Consider the following 14,905-nt stretch of genomic DNA (forward strand, 5'->3'; position numbering starts at 1 on the left):
ATAAATGTTATATATTTAAAGTTAGATGCGAACGATTAAATTTAAATTACATTCCGCATCGACCATATCTGCCGATCCTATGCTACCTTTGCAATCTTAATTAACTCAAACCACTTCATTGCAAGATGTGCTGTTTTGAAAGAGTTTCGTATAAAATATTTTGGAGCAACTGTGATGGAATTGGCCGAAACATTAGAAGTTCTGAATGGAAAAGTTAACTGGACAATTGTATGTAAACATATTACAACCGCATTGCGCTATAGACAACGTATCCGCGAAGGAGACTTTTAACCAAACAACTAAGTTAAATAAAAGAGGCTTTGATGCAACCCACACTGATAAATTCCCATCCCGTCTGTCGATTTGTTTTGCTTAAAAGTTTGTCCATGTGTACTCGTATCAATTTTAAGTAAATTTGCGTAATATTTTTTGTAGATTTTTTTTTTATGAAAAAACGGACTGTTGGATTTTTATATAAAAATTACTGAATATCGAAATAAAATAAGTTTGAAGCCAACATATTAAATTATTGAAAAGCTATTTGAGTCGAAAGTAATTTTTTACCAAGTTTAAGTATTGTTTTTTTTTAGAGTTTTATTTTGTGTAAGAAAACTGTCCATTCGATATTTTTCAAAATTGTATCGAATGTTGAAAACAATATTTTTTATAAGATAAAATTAGTTTAAAGCCAATATTTCAAATTTTGAAAAGATATTTGAGTCGAAAATCAATTTTTACCAACTTTTGTTAAATTTTTTTTTTGGGTTTTTAATTTTTTGTGCAAAAACTGTCAATTCGATTTGTTTCAAAATTTTATTGAATGTTAAACAAAATATTTTTTTAAAGATAAAAGTAGTTTAAAGCCAATATCTACAATTTTTGAAAAGATATTTGAGTCGAAAATCAATTTTTACTAAAAACTGTCAATTCGATTTTTTTCAAAATTTTACTGAATGTTGAAAACAATATTTTTTGAAAGTTAAAAGTAAATTAAAGCCAATATCTCAAAGTTTTGAAAAGATATTTGAGACGAAAATCAATTTTTAGTTAGATTTTTCTCAAAATTCTACCAGATGTCAAAAAAGCTATTTTTTGTTGCATACAATTATTTTGGAGATAAATTCATTTTCTGTTCGTAAAATATTTGAGGTGACATTTACTTTTTTTTTAGTTTTTCTGATTTATACCAAAAAAAAACTACACAAAATTAGTAAAAACTGTGTTCGATTCAAATATTTCGAAAATAGATGGAACTATTCACACCAAAATTATTTCATTTCATGCAAAATTGTGCTTTTAATGTAAAATAATGTTTTTCTAAAAAAAAACATTATTGTACAAACTTTCAAATATGCAACTTATAATGGTTTTCGATTAAAATGATCTTAAAAAAACAGGTACTGAAATCAAACTCATTTTATCAAATGACAAATATTGTTGCTAATTTTAAGTTATTACTTTTTGGAAAAATCCAATTGACAACTTGTTTTTCAAACCCTGATAACCTACAAATTATGGATAGGAAATAGTTTTCGACTCAAGTATATAAAACAAAAGAAAGACATTGACATTAAATTGTATGTCTCACACAAAATATTGTTATCAATTTTTGTTTAAAGCTTTTGAAAAATCAATAGAGGGGCAAAAATTTAATGTTATCAGTATGTGTCACATCCTGGTTCTCTCTTTTGTTTTAATACATATAATATAATCAATTGTGTGTGTTATCTGCATTTATATTTTTCTTTTCGCTTACAAAAAAGTGAGGTGTTTTAAATATATGTGATGGCAACTCTATTAAAGTAGTTTGACAGCTGACAGATGACATTTAAAAGTGTAATAAAATCGTTAATTTAACTTTTGTCTGTGAAGAGACTAATTGAACACGAAAAAAGCAGAACGACTTGGAAGAGTGGTCCAAATATCAACTGAGAAGTTGACACTTTATTATAATTGAAACTTAGTTGAACAATGGACAGATTTTCTTTTTTTGTATATTTCTAAAGTCATCATATGTAAAATTGTATTTTAATTCAATATTTCATTAAGTTTGCTGTTCCATAAAGATTAAATTGTACTCATTTATCATTTTCTTCAATTTTTTTAGTTTTATTCAGTTCAACATTCAATGTCACTTTCTTAATACCTAACCTCAATATTTCTTCTTCTTCATTTTTAAATGTATGTAATTCCAACTAATGTTTTATTTTTTTTCATTCCAGAATTCCAAAGTCAATAATTTATGTAAGTATTTACAAAGAATTTACATTTTTCTATCAATATACCAACTGTTTGCATTCGAAACTAGCTCACATTCGTTCACTGAGGCGTATGTTTATTATTTAAGTTCACTCCCTCGCTCCCACCAACAATGAAAATTACAAAATTCTTTCACCTTATTGTAAACTAAACCACCATTCATCGCTGTGGAAACAAAAACAGAACTACTTATTAACACCTCCTCAATGCTGAGATCACTATTGAGTGTCACTCATAACTCATCTGTGGGGCCTCCTCTAGGTTATAAACGGTCTATAGAGTAGGTGCATTTTTCCCAACAACCAGCAATGCATGCAATGGACAAAAGTGTAGTTGCTTGTTGTCCGCGTCGTCGTGCCGTGTTCGGCGTCATATTATAACGTTAGCTTAGAAATCGGCCAAGTGCCTCTAGAAAATTCAACGATTTTGCCTTAAACCATATGAGAAGTGTCAAACGATTGTGTATGATGATGAACAGAACACCGCACCGGTACGATGATGACGACGCAACTGTGTGGGTGAATGGTGTCGACGATGATGATGAGGACGATGAAGGTGAATCCACCATGTGTTGTTTGCTCTGACGCCGGTATACCTACTCACTGCACAGTTCTTATAGCATTAATTTGGAACAGAAACTGTGTGCACTTTTAAACCCGAACCTATGGCTGATGGTTTTCTGTCATCGTCACTTGGCATCAGCATCACACATCACAATATTGCAATTTCAATTCTCGACTCCAACAATACCATATCCCATCACACCGCCACATACCCCTTTTCCCCGAGTCCGTTTGTCACGTTAGTTATGGTTGCTAACATATAAAATTTTTGGATAGTCAAATTGAGATAAATTTCCCATTGAAGGTGTTTCCCAGTTGCCCATTTTTCCAGCCGCTATTTCCACCCATCAAAGGACAGAGCCAGAGCTCAAATCAACTCAAAAAACCCATGAAAATAATGACGAGAAACCCGAACGATTTCCACATGACTACTTTTTGTGTTCGTTATGCATATCCTGTTTATTTTCATTCAAAGCCTTTGTATTTTTACACTTTGCATCCTGTGTGTCTCTGTCTGTCTTTTGTGTTTTTCTGTGCGTTTTTTTTGAATAAGTGAGAAAAAATTCAAAAACAAATTCAAAAAATAAAAATATGATAGAAATTCGTGCACTTTGTTCAAGTGCATTGTAGTTAACAGGCTTCATTTTGGTATTTGTATATGTTGATTTTTTTGGTCTATAGTATGTTAACACATTTATATAGAATAGAACCATAAGTTGATCTTTTTTGTTGTTGAGTTAGGGGGGGGGGGGGGGGGGGGTGTATTTTTATATCAACATAAAAAGGTGTGTTTATTTAGATTCTTTTTGTGAATACAGAATTTTGTACCAAGTGTTTTTTTTTTATTGTTTGAAGTGAGGTTGCTTAGTTGAGTTTTTTGGTTAAACTTCCTTTTTTTGGAGAGTTTTTTTTGAATAATTAAATGCTTTAATTTTAATCTTTCCCTTCCAAACAAATCTAAATCTTTATAGCTATGAAAAAGTTAGACTTTCTAACCCTAATTCAACTAGCTTAACCTCCATTTTCCATTGAAGCAAGTATTTTAGAGATATGAAAATTTGGATACGGAGTAAATTTTCTTGGTAAATCCAGATCTTCTTTCTATTTGTCTCAGGAAATAGATACGAATATATCATTTCTACTCATTTTAGAAATGTCTTTGATATTTTCTCCAACTTGTACTGTGAAGATCGAGATGACTATCATAACTTACCTGTGAAATTGCAATAACTACAGTATTGGGTTTCATCCGCAGGTCGTCTGTTACTTTAGCAACCTTCGAACGGTGTTCCTCAAGGTAGTCACTTAGATCATCATATTTTTATTTTCATTATAAGTGATCTTAATAAAGTTCATTATAAAGTTTGAACGTTGACATTATGTGTGAAATACAACATCATTTAAATGACCTTCAAACGAATTGTTGCAAGCATTGATTCTTTTGAGGTAATTTTCGACCACTTTTTGACACATATTGCTATTTTTTAAGTAATTAAGAGTTAAATGTTTATCTGTACAAACAAAGTCTTTCACGTAGCCCCACAAAAAAAGTCCATCGCGGCAGGCAAATGTCTCTTGTAATAAAGTCATATTTGCTCGAGTTGTGTGGCATGTGGCACCGTCTTGTTGACCCCACATATACTCTTAATCGTATTCTTGAATAAGTCGGTTATTATAGGACCATAGCGCTACGAATTGACGGTGACGATTATTCCATCGTCGTTTTCAAAGAAGTAGGGTCCAATCACACCTCTGGACCAAAGAGCGCACCAAAAAGTGAATTTTTGTGGATGTAATAGAGTCTCTTCAATTACTTTAGGATTCTCAGAACCCCCAAATACGACAATTTGGTTTATGAACATAACCACCATGTGAGAAATGTACTTCGCCGCTGAAGAAAATATTCTTCAAAAATCGTCGTCCACCGCCTGTTGTTAAAGCACCCATTTGACTTATCTACGAAGTTGTGAATGGTCAGCTGGCTTCATTTGTTGTATGACCTTGAATTTATATGGATGTAGGTGTAGATCCAAATGCAAAATATGCCATAATGTGCCGTAAGACATTCCTAATTAATGAGAATACAGGCCTTACAATATCTGTAACCAATGCAGTCTCTTCAAAGCTCTCCACAATTTTGTCAATTGCTTGCGTAGCTGGACCATTACGTTAACCATAATCTACTCTTAAAGCACGGTATGTAAATGTGGCAGAATCACTACTTTTGTATCATTAAACCTATTAAACAATTTGTATGCGTTGTGTGATAGTTAAGCGAATCATTTTCGTAAATGTCAGAATTTAGTGACATTTTTAAGGCAACTTAGTTTGACATGTCGATTTCTAGCCCTGTACTTTTGAAACCTTAAAATGGATATCGTGTTACATATTAGTCACTTTCAATTTAATTTAATTTTTCTTTGTTTTTTTTTTACTCAGAGCTCTGAACTCTTAATGGCTGAAACACAAACACGCTTCAGCTTCGGGTTCGGCTTTGCCTGACATTTACGAGTGCATTCATATGAATTCAATGCATGCTATCGCTTCGACTTCACCTTTCATTTGACAATCGTAAAGAAATCGGCAATCGACTTTAAACGGAAGTTCAAATTTGCTGAACATTTGCTTTTTCTGACAGCTCACTAGCAGTAAAACAAAGTCAACCAACAAAATACATTTGCTTTTACACGAATTCCCGTTAATTATTATAGACTGTGTAAGCTACTGCACAAAAAAAACAAAACAAACTTTTGAGTAAAATAACAGCTGCTAATAACAGAAGTGCCATTTTAAATGCTAAAAGCTAAAAAAAGAAAGAATATCACTTCTTGAATTTATTTTAATGGGATGTGTTCAAAAAATCCATTTTCTTTTAATTTAAAGATCAAGTTGAAAAAAATGTTTGAGCCGATGGTGGTCAGGTTCAAAGTTTTTCTCTGAATAGCTTACGCTACGTTTGGTATTTAAAGTCTTGGTTTATAATTTACTGTCTGTACTTGACTGCACTTTTAAATTTAAGCCCATGTTGGTTGGTTCATCAAATTCTCCACGAAGATAAGATGGATTCAAATCTGATATCCACAAAATAAACGCTGGTGTGCCCCAGGGCTCCGTTTTGTCTCGGACGCTTCGTTATTCTTCCTTATTTTTATAAATGATCTTTTGTCTGAAACTACTACATTTTTTCGCTGATGACAGCACCCTAAGCTTTTCATATTCATTAGTAGATTCTCATTCTTGTTCTTCGGATGTGGACTATCAATTGCAGCGTATGAAAAACTCATTAAATTCTGATCTTGACAGCATTGTAGAATGCGGGTTCAAAAATCGTGAAGAATTTAATGCTTCGAAAACTCAATACTGTCTACAGTCGAAAAAGCGTTACCCTCCTACGATGCAACTATCCATTAGTGGTACTTGCATCGAGGAGACTGAATAGCTAATACATTACAAACAACTTGTTGTGGAGTGATCACATATTTGACATCGCCAAAAATGCTGTTAAGTTTCTCCGACGATGCTAGCAGTTTTTTACCCCTTCTGATCTCTCCATATTTTATAAAGCTTATATTCGTATAAAACTTGAGTACAATTCTCATATTTGGGCATTGTACTTAACTCTTAAGACTCTTGCACAGAATTAAAATTAGAGCTCTAAAAACGATAAGTGAATGTTGTATAATTGAAACTTTTTCATCTCTCGAGCACCTTCGTAAGGTTTCGTGTCTATCATTATTTTATGGACTAAGGAGTCAACCTTGTTTTACTCTTGTTTCTGTTTGAAATTCTGATAATATATAACGACCAAATACGGCTGAGCGATTTTCGTAATAAAGCATCATTTTAATAAATAAGGCTTTTCTATCAATGATGTCGAAAGCTGCTTTGAAGTCTAGAGGGAATAAAGTTTTTTTTTTAATAAATTTCATGATTATTTTCCAAATTAATAATCCCTTTCTTCAATATTTAGTCAATATTTGAAAAATTTTGATACGAGTAAGTTAGATTTCATCCATCTATCAAAATTCTGAAAAAACGGTAAACCATTTATGGCTGTACTAATTACTCAATTACGAACTTAAGTTGGCGCTAAAGTCTTGTGTGAACTAGGGCCTCACCCCAACAAACTTCTCCATCTAGCTCGGTCCCTAGCTAGATGTCTCCAGTTCCGCGCTCCAAGTTGGGTGAGGTCACTCTCCACTTGGGCGTGCCACCTGATTCGCGGTCTTCCTCTACTGCGCTGTCCTGTGGGTGTGGATTCGAAGACTTTCCGGGCCGGAGCATTGGTTTTCATGCGCTCTACGCGACCCAGCCATCTTAGTCGTTGGACTTTTACCCTTCTGGCTAAGTCTACGTCGCTGTACAGTCCGTACAGCTCGTCGTTCCATCTTCTCCTCCACTCCCCGTCGATGCATACGGGACCGTAAATCACACGAAGTATTTTTCTCTCGAACCGACCCAAGGTGCTTTCATCCGCTTTTGTCAAAGTCCATTGTTCTGCACCGTATAGCAGGACGTGGATGATAAGGGTCTTATATAGCGACACTTTGCTCCCTCGAGAGAGGACTTTACCACTTAATTGCTTTCTTAGCCCAAAGAAAAAGCGGTTAGCATGGGTTATTCTGCGTTTTATCTCAACGTTGGTGTTGTTTTTTGCGTCATATTTGGCATTAAGATCGACGAAAACATAGTGAATGTCGATTTGATGTTCTTGGGATTTTTCTGTGGCCTTTCCTGGTCCAAAACCACACTGATAAGGACCTGTTGTTAACAAAGTTCTTCAGACGTTCACATATTACGGAAAAGAAGATTTTGTAATCGATGTTAAGTAGACTTATTCCTCTATAGTTGGTGCCGTTTAGAGTGTCTTCTTTTTTCAGAATCGGGTAAACAATTCTAAGATTCCATTCATCGGCCATGCGATCTTTCAACCATATCTTACAAAAAAATGTGTACATGCTCCTAACCAACTTATCTCCAGCTGCTTTAAAGAACTCGGAAATCAAGCCATCTGCTCCAGCGGCTTTGTAAGACTTTAGCTAAGATATGTCAATTCTTACTTCGTCTAAGTTGGGAGGACTTGGCTTTCGTCGTCTATGTTGAATTTGAAATTGATCATCCTGCCTGACAGCGGAATTCGGTTCGTCGTCACTGTTAAATAGTCTGCAGAAGTGGTCATTTCATATCCTCAGCATTGACTACTAATCCACTGATGCTTCCACTTTCGTCTTTCCAACCTTCGGTTCTAGGTTTATGTGCCTGCTTTTAAACCTCTCAACGTCTTCGACCGCACGCTTCTCATGCTCTCTCTCTGAGAAGTCGGTCTTCCTGTCACCTTTTCTGCTCATAGGCTCATGAGCGCAGCTTTGCGTGCCTGTTGTTTGGCATAATTTGCCTGCCGACATTCCCCATCAAACCAAGAGTTCATTGTTGGTGGCTGCTTGAAACCCAGCACATCAGAGGCAGCTTCTCTGATTACAACTTCGAGAGAGTTTAGTTGTGACTCGGTAAAACGGTTTGAGTTGAATAGAGTTTTGGTTTTGAAAAAATCTATTGTCTAAACAATTATATTTGAAATATATTACAAATTATAAAAACAATGTTAAAAACGGGTATTTTTAAAGTATCTCAAGATAGTTAAAATCCATAATTGAATATACAATTTAGAGCCTGACGTCAAGAATTAAAAAAAAGTTATGGCTTTCAGCTTCTATGGCAGTTGAGTCCCAAAATTTAACAGATGAAATTCAAATGGCACTCTCTTTGTATTAAACATGTTTTTTTCCCATCTCTTATATCTAAGTTAAGAAAACTTGAAAATAACGAATTTGGTGAACTATCATACGTTGATTCTACTTTAATCGGAGCATAAAATGACATGTTTATCAACAAATACACCCACCCTTAAGTCTGCCAACACCATTTTTTGCATCATCTTCTCTACCTCCTGCATTCCACAAATCAAAATTCTACCTCCATTTAAATGTATGGCTCGTTTTAAATATAAGATTATTTCTTTAAAAAATTGAATTTACGGTAATATTGTGTTTTCAGTCTTGTACCTTGTTTAAGTTTTCACGTAAGTCTGTACGTTTTGTACGTCATCTATGACGGAGGAATAAGAGAAGAACTTTTTCTGAACCATTAAATTTTTCAATCCTTTACTAGAAGAAATGTCATTACTATCTCAAGCTTAAACGAAATTACTTTTATTAAGTTTTTTATAGAAATCAAATTTGTTAGTCTTCCTCATTATAAGAATTTCAAATTTATTCTATCACTTAACAATACCTTCTCTATAACTAAAAAAATGTAGGTTTGTATTTATCTGCACGCCAAAAGAAGATTCAAAATACAAACGTCAAAATAAATGACGTGTGAATCATTATACGCGTCACCACAAAAAAAATCATTAAGATAATTTTTCTTAATTATATATTTAATCCAACCAGAACCAAAAAATTAAAAAAAAAAACAAAGCAAAAATAATAATTTTCCAACACACGCAATCAACATCATCAGACACAAAATTTTGCACGCATCATCTTCATCAGTTAAAATCAAATTTTCCCACGCACCCTCTGTCTGTTCCTGTTTCTAGTTCTACTATTTTCTTATGTAACATTTCTGCTTATCTGTTAAGACAAAATAATAAATTGTTATACACCTTAAGCCCGTTTGATGATGTAAAAATTTATTATCATCACTTTATTATGTTAAGACTAAATATTCTAGGTGCTACTTATATACATATAAACAATATTTAAGTTGAGTATATGTTAAAAACCTTTAAACCAATTTTAGGAATCAGAAATCTTCTCTATACATAAAAATAAAACACACGTCTTAAAAAAGCTCGAAATGACACTAAGCTCACCCAATAAATGACTGAAGTAGCATTTGGATTGTACCTACAGTACAGTGCAAACAAGTTGTCTCCTTTAAGATTATTTCGATTTAATTTTCATTTCAAATTGAATTTTTGTTAATTTAATAATTAAGTACTGCTACCCACTAACAAGCTTAAATTAGCTTACAACTTTAAAATGCTCACAAATCAACATTATGGTCAGTTAAGTTGCATGCTACTTAAACCAGTTTCTTCTCCAACTTTATTTCTAGCCTCTTTCACCATGCAGCTTATATATTTTGGAAATATGGAGAAAATTTCAAGAAGTGTCTCTCGTGTTGCATTGTAGGCGATAGGAGACAACTTAGTCGCTCACTTTCAGTTTACGTTAACTAAGTTGCTTAATGTGCGCCAGGCGTAAAAACCATTTATGATTAAAAAAAAATTAATTAATTTGAATTTTGTTTTACTCGTTTGACACTCAGACACTCAAGAACAATTGCTAAAAGTTATTTCAAGATTTTTTAAATTGTGCACCATGGCGTATACGCACTTTTTTATCTCATGTAATTAAAAAAAAATCCTTTGTTCTTCGTTGTGTTCAAAGTTCATTGATATGAATGTTAGTTAATAAGCTGGAAATTTGTCTCAATAATCGAGTCCGTGTTGTAAGTTACGACCTTTAAATTTAATTTCAAAATTTCCTAATCGGTGAACACTATTGGACCCATAGATGAGGATATAATTACGAAAAAGGCGGTTTTCACGACTTTTAGTGGTACAAAAACTTACTTACTTACTAGCATAAAATCTTATGAGACTTTTTACTTACTCTTAGAACACCAAAAGGAAGGTTCTACAAATTTGCAACTTACTATCTCTCATATCTTATTCCGGAGTGAACCTCTTATTTAACTGGTCAGAAAAGAACCTTGATCAAAATTTCTACCTCACTGTAACAAATGTCTCTCAGGTGATGATGATGATGAAGAGATATCAAGCAAAGCGATAAAAAATAACAACATGAGAATTTAGATTAAGATCTTAACTCAATTTTATTTCTGTTTTACATGTTGATGTCGTTCGTATCTCTTGTCTCAAATACAGACATACGCCCACATTTTCTTCAAATTCCGAAGCGTTTTAGAAACTGACCTACGATTTTATCACACGGAATTTGTCTTCAACAATAAAAAGACCTACAAACATGCATACCTTTGGTATGTATATAAAATAATAATGTTCCTCATGCCAATTTGTGTCTGCTATAAAATTCGTAGAATCATAAAACGTGCACGTTGTTGTCATTTGGTCACCGAGCAACGCGTCGTTGTCGTCATCATCAGTCGCGTTGTTTTTGTCGTAGTCGGCGTCACCCGAAAAAAAAGATTAAGAAAAAGAAGTATTGCAAAAAGATTGAACAAATCATTTTAATTGGTTTTTGAATGGGGGTAGTTTTTTCAATAGCCTTTATGTTTTGATAGAAGAGGATCAGAAATTTGTTTATGACAGTGATAGATATTTTTTGAGAATACCTTAATATTATTCGTTTCCCTTCACTCTTCGCCAGGAATGTGAATTATTGTGCATTATATGATTTTTGAATTTGGAATTTATTTTCTTTTTCTATTTCTCTTCTCTTCTATCTCTCTGAAAATTATAATTAATTTGAATTTGGAAATTGCTTAGGAAATTGTGTCAAAATTCAAATTTTGTTTTGCAAAAAATTTGTGTAATTAAATTTCAAGTTGTGCATTCTTGAAAATTTAATATGCACTCGGAAAGAAAGATGATTGCTGATGAGAAAGGATTGAATTTTGTTTTTGTGTTTGATTTTAATTAAACCCAACATGTGTAAATGTTAATTTTTGTTCTTATTTGCTTTGAGATATGCATTTACTTGGGCGCCATTTTTGATATTTGAGTTTTGCTCTTCAATCTTTGATGTGCATAATAATTTAATAACTTACAAATTAGTTTCACGACCTGGAGAATTGAGACCTGCAGATCCACTTCTACCTGCGTAACGACATAACGCAGTGGCGATCCGAGAACCTTGGTTTTACCAGGTTTAATGACGAAAACTTGTGCAAATGCCATCGTCACCGGGCAAAAAGGGGCAAATACCCTATTAGTCACGAAGATAAAGAAAAAGAAGTCAGCAGGTGTCGATGGTATATCCAACATTGTACTACGACATATACCTCAGGAAGCTGTGGACATTTATTAAACTCTGTTTAACAAAGTTCTGAATAATGCATATTATCCGTTCCGTTGGAAAACAGCTGTGGTACATCCTATCCCGAAAAAGGGAGGATATTCGCCAATTCGGTGAATCTCCGCTCGATAAGTCTGCTGCCGAGTATCAGTTAGGTATTCGAGAAAGTTATAAATAGAGCTCTGTCCAAGTGGGCCGAGAACAACAAAATGATTTCGGATAATCAGTTCGGCTTTAAGGCGGGACATGACACTATTCATGCTGCATCGAAGCTTGTTTCTGATATCCAGTGGAACAAATCTAAAAGACAATGTACGGGTGATTGTCTGGTTGACCTAATGGTAGACGGTTTATTGTCAAAATTGGCAATGTAACATCTACCAAAATCTTTGATATTAAAAATGGTCTTCAACAGGGAGCGGTTAACTCGCCGATCTTATTCAGCATTTACACCAGTGATCTGATAGCAAGTCTGACTCAGGCACTAGCGTACGCCGACGACTTAATTGCGTACAGAATGGCCCTAAAAATTGAGGTTGTCAAGACACTTTTGCAGGGTGACTTCGACAAGATTCAGCAATATTGCGATGACTGGAAGTTGAAAATCAACTTTCAGAATTGCGAAACTATTCTGTTCAGGACGCAACTGTATGGAGCCTCAAGGGATGTGAAAAAGAAGTTGAAAAATGCAGTGATCGTTAGACTAAATCGATAGCCACTTGCGAATTAAAGTGTAGTAAAGTACCTTGGCATCTGGGTGAATCAGTACTTGTATTTCGACAGACATATGAGCGCTGCTCTGGCCAGAGCTAGGAAAGCCTTTGCCTGAAAAAACGGTTGTTTTTTAGCAGCCATCTTGACAGCAGGGTGAAATTGATTTGCTACATGGCCTTATCCGGCCGATGATTGTCTATGGGTGCCCGGTATGGTTCAACGTTACCCCATCTCAAATGGAAGAGATTCGGGTGTTTGGGAGACAATATCTGCGACGTTGCCTTGGACTACACAGCACACCAGAGTCGGAGTACGAACATTACTATTCCAACCAGGTTCTGTACAACAGAGCCGATAAAAACAGAATAAATAATTTCTTGCTGAAGCTTGGTACGGGTCACATTGCGAGAGCTATGTCGCAACGTTGACAAACAACTTAATTTTTGGGGCTTACTACCCCAAAAATGAGTACTTCGAAAGTACACGTTTAAGTGGAAACCTTCCGCCTGAAGCTTTTCTCTATTTAGACAATCCAGGGCTGATACAAGATAGGGGGCGGTTCTGCTAATCTACCACATCAGCCGTAAAACTGTAGATAGGTGACTCCTTTACAGACGAGACGTCCTCGCACTGGACGGAGCCGAGTGCCTTCGGTTCAGTAGGACTGTTTTCGATAGGGACCGAAGAGCTATCTCCCTATAAGGCAGGCGAACCAGTTTTGGTGGCTTCAAATTGAGAATGTCATTTAAAGTTGTCTCGTGCGTTTGGTCTTGGTCGGCTTACATAGCTTTAAGGATTAGGTTAGGGACAGTCAGGGTGCCAACAAAAAATTATTTTACGACGTCTTTAAGTTCGATCGACAGGGTTACAGTTTCCTTAGAATATCAATAGTTTCAAGTGCCAGTAAGGACTTTAATTTAAGTATTAAAAATTGTTAACAAAGCATGGAGTAGCCTTGTTAAGAAACCTTTGGAGAAACAATATACCGAATTTTCAACTATTTTCTATATTTTAGGAACTTTATGGCAAGTATTTTAGATAGATATTTTAATCAAACATGATATTACGATAGTAGAGAAGTCGAAAAAAAGCGGTTCCCGCGATTCCGTCCGGTGTGTTTTGTCTGTCTGTCCACGCACCTACAGCCTAAACCATTGGGTCATTGAGCCAATGAACTATTCTTTATCCGTTTTAGACTCGTACCTAACTATACAACTCATACATGATCGCTTTACAATTTAAACATTTATGTTCTGCCTCTTTCTTATCTTCAGATAAATTATTTTCCATCCTGGTTCTTCTAATACGAAATTAAAATAAAGCTATCCAAAGGAAAAAGCTTTGAACGAACTGGTTGAATACAGAAACAATTGTTTTCGTTAAGTATGCTTACAAGTATTTTTGATTTCCGTAATGAGTTTTCGTAGGATGAGTTGTGACTTGGGATGAAATGAGCATTTGTATATACAAAGGAAATAACCGTAAACTAGCTTACCGACAAAAAATGGTGTGTATTTGATAAATTCATTCAAATACACAAACCATTTCCCTTAACATAATATTTTCCAAGAATTTCATATTTTTATTATAATATAAAGTAAAGTTTTTTCAACAAATTATAAATTAATATTCAAATTTGTATTCAATCACTAAACAACTGCATAGCAAAAATATTTTGAAAAATTAGTATATTTTTAATTTTCTAAAATTAATTTAAATAAAACCGGTCTAACGATTTTCGAAACAATTTTAAAATGGAGTTTTTTTGGCAAATCAAATGGCATTTATTTCTTTGAAGACAAACTTATTTTACAGTTACATTTTTAAATTTTATATAGGTACTTTTTTAAACAGGCTCTTTGCATACAAGTTCGTGCGACCCAGCCGTGCATTTTATTTCATTACAATCTATGCATCATTTTGTTTAAATTAAACTATATCCATTTTCTAATTAGAATATCATTTGTAACGTATACGATGATGCTTTGCTCAACGACACTATATATCAAGCATTCCAACTAACACGTTGGTTTCCAAAAACAAACTTAAATCTTTTCGAGCCTCACGTTGGGCGCCACTCACCAAAGCTGCATATTATGACGTTCTCATTTTGGTTTCCAAAAACACTCTGAAATATATTTTGAGCCTCACGTTGGCTGGCTAACACTCAATCAAGATGCATTTGACACTATCACTTTGTTATTCTAAAACAGACTTTTTCTATTTCTGTTCCCACACTGGGCGCCATCCATAATGTACAAAAACTACGAATATGTACTGTAAATGTCTGTATTTACGACC

At 34.2% G+C, this 14,905-nt stretch overlaps 1 protein-coding gene across 7 annotated transcripts in view; it reads left to right on the forward strand.

The window, feature by feature from the left end:
- LOC129943273 (dystrobrevin beta) overlaps window positions 1–14,905 on the forward strand; it is a 261,581-nt gene that overhangs the window by 146,541 nt on the left and 100,135 nt on the right. For 6 of the 7 annotated variants that reach the window (XM_056052587.1, XM_056052585.1, XM_056052589.1 and 3 more), the window contains exon 3: window positions 2,223–2,244. The exons of the other annotated variant lie outside the window; for it this stretch is intronic. The gene's annotated coding sequence lies outside the window, so the exon portion shown is untranslated. The remainder of the gene's footprint in view (window positions 1–2,222; window positions 2,245–14,905) is intronic. 7 annotated transcript variants of the gene reach the window in all.

Source organism: Eupeodes corollae, chromosome 1 (genome assembly GCF_945859685.1).
Source record: "Eupeodes corollae chromosome 1, idEupCoro1.1, whole genome shotgun sequence".
NCBI classification, from domain to species: Eukaryota; Metazoa; Arthropoda; class Insecta; order Diptera; family Syrphidae; genus Eupeodes; species Eupeodes corollae.